Genomic DNA, 7,319 nt, shown 5'->3' with positions numbered 1-7,319 from the left:
TACATACGAGTGTCAAACCTTCACTAGCGTGACTCTCATGCGCGCGAAAGTCGAGAGTTGTCGAAATGTAATTGGCTAATACGTTTAGAATTGACATCTGTATTGTTTTTTTGACGATGTTATTGGCTAATTTTAGAAATGACGTAGCCTACTTCGCGGCCGCACCCATCATTGTGTCGGATATTTCGTGTTGCAGCCATTTCTTGATCGGACGAAGAATGAGGCTTTGTCCGACGTTGTCTCTTTTCGCCAGATCCCTCGATAGTCTAGGCACTAGACTGTGTGAAAATGAGAGGTCTCTTTTTAAGTACACCGGCCGGAGTCCAAATTTGGGCTCTATAAGCCGAGATAAAGAGATGTATTCACTCGGAATGAACTCCGAGATGCAACGGTAAGATTGTATTGTCCATCGATTCGTGTTTGCTTGTCATGTTTTGCGAAAGGCTTGCCAGATTGTTTTTTTAACACAATTTCTCGAAAGACAACGTTAATAATATGTGGGGACGACTTTTGGTTGTTCTTGCTCTACGAAAAGGTTGATCGCCTATCGAAAACGATCAAGCCGAAGGTTGGATTTCGGGGGTGTTTGTTCAGATACAGCTTTTGCATTTTAATAAGCTGTCAAACAAATTGACAGGAAATCGACCAGCTGGTTGACTCACTTAACAATAATAGCATTTAAATATTGTTTCGTTTTCTCAGTAGTGGTGTTAAATTGACAGCTATGACGCACTTTTTGTCTTGCCGCTTTGTAAGAAAAAGCTGCATTTTGTTATGTAATTATAGCTTGTGAGGGAAAAGTAATGCTTTCGGTTTCGTCTGAGAGCACGCTATTGTTGACCTCCTCTCACTTTGAAAATGGTTGTTTACAACATTCCTGCACGTATCCCACACTGAGCGATGCTAGAGTATTTGTGTATTCCTCTGTTCTTAAAACTATATCATAGATTGAGTACATTTTCAAATGAATGTGTCATAGATTGAATACAATTTCAAATGTATGTCTACAAGCATGTTAACCAGCCACAAGCAACGCTGTTTGACAAGCAGTGGAGGCATACTGTTCGAACTTAGTTCAGTGCAGTTATTTGCATGAAGATGTTGATAGCTTTGAATAGCTTGATTTTGGCCTTCCCACAGAACATCGGTCCAAAACACCTTTCATTGTGTCTGTCTGGTGTTTCTTTGTTTTGAATGTTCCAAATATCCAATAACGTCCTCCAATTTACCACACAACCAACCCAGCTAGGTAAGCTTCTGTAGTTATGCCAAATGGAAGTTATTAGACCACATATGCATTGTATTTGAATGTAACGTATTTTTTGCGTGAAACTGGAGCCTATAGGTAAACTCCTTTGCTCATCAGAGCATAAATGCTTGAAATAGTTTATTTTTTTAAAGCCCTTCATGGTCCATTAAAAGTGAAAATGAAAAAAAAGAGGTCAAGGGATTTTTCCCAATCAAGTAGAAACTGAGAGCACCACGTAGGCGGAAATGTAAAGACAGACAGGCCTCGACAGGCTGTCGAAGCTTTGCAGGTTCGAGTAAATTATAGTCATCACTTGAATAAGTATAAATTTGGACCATTGTAATCCTAGCCGCTAGACCGTAAACTGTTATTAAGTTTTTGAATAAGATGACTTTTTATGGTATTAAATTGAAGTAGTTTACTCAAAGCGTTTAAACTTTATCTCCTATTCTCTTTCCTCTGAACAATGTTATTTTCCCATCATTTGAGACATTAAATTCTGCTCGCAGGCCGTTGGAAAATGAAACTTAGCTGCCCGTCAATCGACGAAGAATCATCTTAGGCTTAGCCTCTCGATGTTCCTTTATATTTAGAGACCCCACCACAAACTGTTCTTCTGAAGAAAGTTAGATATCGTTGAATTTTCCAACCACTTTCTTTGAAGCCATGTATTTTTAATGAGAGGCCAATAGTCTGCCGACAACAGTCCCGATTGTTTGAATTTCCACAACGCTTGAGACCCTTTCTGTTTTTCTCTCTACGGGTACACTACATCGTTTGCTATTTGATAATGATGACCACGCATTTCATTTTCGTGCTGCGTCATCGTTCAAAGATCACCTCAGCCTTGGTAAATCTTTTAATTCTGTGAATAATTCTTATTTTGGTTTAGCTGTCGAACCTTAACTTTCTTATCTGGCGGTGCATCGTTAAGTGTCATGTAAGACTTGACATACGTGTCGTATTTCTGTTTTGTATATTCCTTTCTCGCTAGAAACAGAAGGCGAACTTAAAGGAATGACTGCATCTCATTATTCTCTAGACCGATGACTCAAGGATCTTAATGTTTTATGGATTATTATGCCGGACCCCATCATCTTTGCGCGTGATATCGCAACGACAAAACGTCTCACCAACCGACCATGAACGGTAGATATTCTTTAGACATCTGTAAGAATTCTCTATGTGTATTCAGTTGAATTATTTACGTAACAGCCTTTAGAAAAACACTGACAGCAGCTTGAGGTTGGGATCGTTGGCAGAACTCATAACAGTGTTCAATGGTTCTAGACCAGACGAGCTTAAAAAGCAATTCCGTGTCAATAAAAGTTCAAAATACGCAGTCGTTCTAGCTTTTGTGTGATAGTTAGTTAAACAGCTGCCTGCGGATGGCGATGGATTAGCATTCTATACTCGAAGAGTAGTAACACTACTGAACCAGATAGACCTCGGCAGTTCTGAGCCACAAATCTCATGCCCCAAACTCAGCCTATTCTTTAGCCGTTCCCAATTCTTATTGTGGAAAAGTAATGGATATCCTAACCGACATTTGTTTAATTGTCAAGGTTCTAATGACGTCTGGTCTGCCTGGGTGTGTTTCGTGAAAACTAATTGTTTAGAGAACATGTGTTCTTCAATATAACTTCATGTCTTTCAGTGATTGAAAATTTTGCTGGCTTGAACACTAATGCGTTGTTGCTGCACTTCGTAGTTTTTTTTTCTTGATGACGTCACGATGAAGTTTTTGTTTCTCTGCAACGAACGAGAGAGAAGCTTCTCCCATTTTGCCGGAGGAGACCGTTAGAGGCAATGAATTTTGAACAGTTTTGAGCTTCTTGTTCGCGACGAGGCTCTGAGGGTTTCTTGTGATGTGAATCTACTCTTGTCGCGTATATCTTAATTCGTCTGTCTTAACTGATGTATAATAGCTACAAATGAAGTGTACATCTTTCTTATTCCTTTTTTTTAAATAGCAGCATCAAGGGGTATTTTCCACAAGCTTTCATCATTGTTGGTCGAATTAATCTCCGTGTGGAGATTTTACTCTTTCTACGGGTTTATGCAATTGAAAAGAGAAATGTTTTTGATTTCATCTAATACTCCGGAGTTCAAATACTGATTTGAGTGTTTTTCACCTGATCTCTGTCGTATTCGCTTGATAGACCGTGGCACAAATTTTAGATAGAGCAGGTTGTTCTTTTCATCCAAAAAAAGAAAGAAACTTAAGCTTCTTTTAAAATGTAGATTTTTTAAAACTGAATGAGTTAGACAATAAAGAAAGGGGTGGCACTTGTCTGTCGTTAATAGCTGGAAGGAGGGGACTGAGAAAAAATGACGTTTGTCGATCGGCAGAATGGAAGAAAACCGCGATATTGCCGACGTTATAGTAGTGCTAGAGTTTAGTTTAGTTTAGTTTAATTCATTCGCCACAGGAATGACAGGAGAAAGGAACAGAACTTTCGTTCCAATTGATACCTAACCCCTTTTTTTATCCACCCATCCCACCCCGGGGAGGACATCCATCACACAGTAATCTCGTGTGTGGGAAATTAACGTCTCCTACCCCAACCCTGCAGGAGACGGGACCTCTATTTATCGTCCCTATCCGAGAAGACTAGAAAGTCTAACCATTTGCAGATATTATTACAAAGGCAGCACTTTCTTCTTAGATTAATTAAAGACCCTGAGTGTTGGTCCGGCCGGATTTGAACTCACGACCTCCCGCACAACAGTCCGGCGCTCTACCAATTGAGCTAACCGGGAGGCAGTTATATCGAGTGTACAACTTTAAGGAAAATTGTATGAAATAGAGTTTTCTAGATAACATTTAAAGAGAGTTAATGGACCTTGTTGATTATCTGTAGCTATCTCAATGAGTTTAGACTATGGATTAGAGATAGGCCACAATCTCGTGAACCGGCTGGAGGTAACGACTGTAGAAGAGAGGCCATCAAGCATTCTGTAATATGGACTTAGAATGCTCAAAATTAGAGCCAGTTGTATACCCGCTTTCGGGAGTGTGATCGCAAACTTTTCAAAAGCAATCATATTAAAATTGGGAAGTGTGTTTGATGTTTTTGCTTGCTTGATGTTTTCGATCGTTTTCGGAAACGTTAAACACTGGTCCGAGAAAGAGAACGATGATTAAATACCTTCGCAAGTATCGTGTTTACTTTATAGCCGCTTTATGTCAATATATAACTTTTGAAGATCTAGTTGTTACCAATCCTTAAATGTAGAATGGCAACTATAGGTCTTGGACGATGATCAAAAATCGTTTCTCTTAATGGTTGGGTTGCGATTTGGTAGAAATTTAGAAAGAGTACCTCAAAAGGCAGTTGGTGACACAAAAAAAGCGAAAAAGATCCCCTGAAGCGGTCAGCGAACGAGTTTCAACGACAATTGCAAATATGTTCCGGTTGCAATGAGATCATTCTGCAATGAATTGCTTTATACAGAGTAAGAAGCTAACCTGCGTTGATTTTTACCTTCCTCTTCAGGAAACCCACAGTTGGTTAAAAAATGGTAGGTAAAGAAGCTGAAATAGAAGTCCTAAACAACAGCTGCTAACGGGAGTTACATCCCACGAAATTACGTTTAAATGGCTTACGTGGGTTATTGCGAGATGCCTATTATTCAAATGAAAGCAATAACCCGGATGTTTCCGGAACACCGTAAGAGATGAGAGGTTCATTAAGACGTCTAATGATTTTGCGATGTAAAGAGCTGGAAAAGAAAGAAGATGCCATCTACTGCTGTAGTCTACTTCATGCCAGATAAATGAAGTAGTAATCAATTCTTTTTCTGTCTGATGTCGTGACGGTCGGTCAGTAATGAAGAAATAAATGGAATCCACCGCGACGAGCAACTCGGCGTGGTGGATTAAAGATAACTCTTCTATTCAAGAAAGAGATGCCATAAATTTGTGCGTTTTTTTTTTTTTTTTTTTTTTTTAAGGAAAAATGCTGCTATATACAAACGAAATATTTTTCATATCAACTATTCATACGTACCCTCTCGACGGACCTCTAAATTTCCTTCTAACTATTTTACGCTTTCTTCTCCAAAACCCGTTTCTTGACGAGCAATTCAGCAAGTAAATTAAAGGTAACTCTTTTCAAGAGAGAGATTTTATGAATTTGTATGTTTTTTTTTTGTTTGAGAAAAAATGCCTTAATTTATAAACAACGTTTTCCAATCGTTAGCTATGCAAACTTACTCTCTTGACTGACATCTAAATTTCCCACTCACTATTTTTAACTTTCTTCTTTAAAGCCCGTTTCTCGATTCTCGTTCGTCGATCAAAAGGTAAGATTCATAAAGGTAACTGCGACATTCCCTGGCTATCATGCTTTGGGTACAATTTACAGTAGGGATCGACTTGTCGATATATGCTTAACAAGGATGTAGCGATGGTGGTGGTGTTCACTACGTCACATGTTTAGAAACTAACTCCTTTAATATGATGGAGGAGAAAAACTAGCAGATTAAGCATAATCACTATATATCGCACATTGAAAACGAGGAAACGAAACAGCGTTGAAGGATCGCCTTTGTTCAAGTGTCTCAAACTTATTTCGCGGGTTCTCTTTGTCTTGGCTGTCTTTTCTTAGCTGTATACACCTGCCATGTTAAGGCCTGGTTGCTCGTCCTTATCTCCAACACCTGCTTTCTGTAAACAGATGTCATTCCTCTTAATTTCCCTTGAAAGGATCGATTTCGTCGTGGTTTCGTGTTTTCGTCTTCTGATTGGTTCAATCAGGAATTAACTTTGCCTGACAATGAGTTTCACTAACGGACGTTTCCTGCGTGAATGGGCTCTTTCCGCTCACTGACGTCAATGGAGCGTCGCGGGATGGCTACACCTGTTTTTCTTTTGTCTCCACACTTGCAAATTTTTGTTAAGCTTCTAGTCGGTTTATTTGCCAGATTACCTAATGATTATCATGATAGCCATTAACATAACATTCACTTTTGATGGAATTGGCCATTTCACATGCTAATATTAACTCGCGAATACTAGCGAAAAAACGTTTTCCCTCTGTATGCTTTTAATATTAAAGGATTTTTCATAAAGGAAATTCCTGAAGTGTCTACATAACTCAGACGTTGTACTCGCTAAGCAGTATATATGTCATCAAAGATCTCAAAATGTATAAAACAAAATTTTAATTTTCTAGCGGACCATACCTCTTGTCTCGCTCATTAAAGGGCAGTAACATCTTATGATTGAATCTCAAAGCGAAATTAAGAATTTGAAGGTGATTTTTAAAGCCGGATTGCGGATTTTGGCGTTCCAAAGAATCGAACACCGATATCCTAAGGTAACTTTCGTAGCCAACGAACTCCTTGTGCGTTGTGCACATAACCTGCGTGAACAAAAATTTAAAACTTGCGGCGTAATAGCTTTTACATCAATTTCCTATTTTACACTCGTGATTAAAGGATGTTTTTCTTGAGAGGAAATGTCGATCAGTTTCCATGTTCTCCCGATGATTTGGAGTTCTCGTTGAATTTGGCTTGATCTTGAGTGCGTTTCGCCCACGTAATTAAGGCCTAGCTAAATTATTTCATTGCAGTGGTGGTCTATCAAAGTGAATGGTTACGTGAGTGTGATTGTGTTTGTGTTGTTACCAATCCTATCGTGACATCGTAATTGTTATGAAACTTGTAAGCTTTAGTTAAGATGGATGTTACGGCTATTTGGTCACAATATTGAGCCGAGAAAAATCGACCTTTGAACGTGTTAATACAAGTGCTAATACAAAACTGCTAACAGAACCCTTCATGCATCACTGTTATTTCTGTTTCTCTCCCCTCAGCAGTGGCTAGAGCACGATGCGACGAAGTTTGACAAAGATCATGATTTTAAAAGTATTCAACTCTATACCTGTCGCCAGTTTGTGAAAACAACCCCGTGATTCATCGAAACGAAAGGCCTTAAATGCTTCATTGCTTGAAAAAGAAAAGTGAGATGAGTTTCGTGCGAGAAAATGATGCGAAATTAATCGAACAATTTAAAGCTTGCATGCCCTCTGTAGTTGTAATTTAAGTACTTCAAATGACCAAG

The 7,319-nt window shown here is 38.9% G+C and overlaps 1 long non-coding RNA gene across 1 annotated transcript; it reads left to right on the top strand.

The window, feature by feature from the left end:
* The first annotated feature begins 128 nt into the window (after positions 1-128).
* On the top strand, positions 129-6,330 carry LOC111344556 (uncharacterized). The gene is made up of 2 exons (XR_002696172.2): positions 129-391; positions 4,750-6,330. It is a non-coding gene; the product is annotated as an uncharacterized LOC111344556 (long non-coding RNA).
* The last annotated feature ends 989 nt before the right edge of the window (positions 6,331-7,319 follow it).

The sequence above is a fragment of the Stylophora pistillata genome, chromosome 13 (assembly GCF_964205215.1).
Source record: "Stylophora pistillata chromosome 13, jaStyPist1.2, whole genome shotgun sequence".
Taxonomy (NCBI): Eukaryota; Metazoa; Cnidaria; class Anthozoa; order Scleractinia; family Pocilloporidae; genus Stylophora; species Stylophora pistillata.
This window is presented reverse-complemented; position numbering and strand designations above follow the sequence as displayed.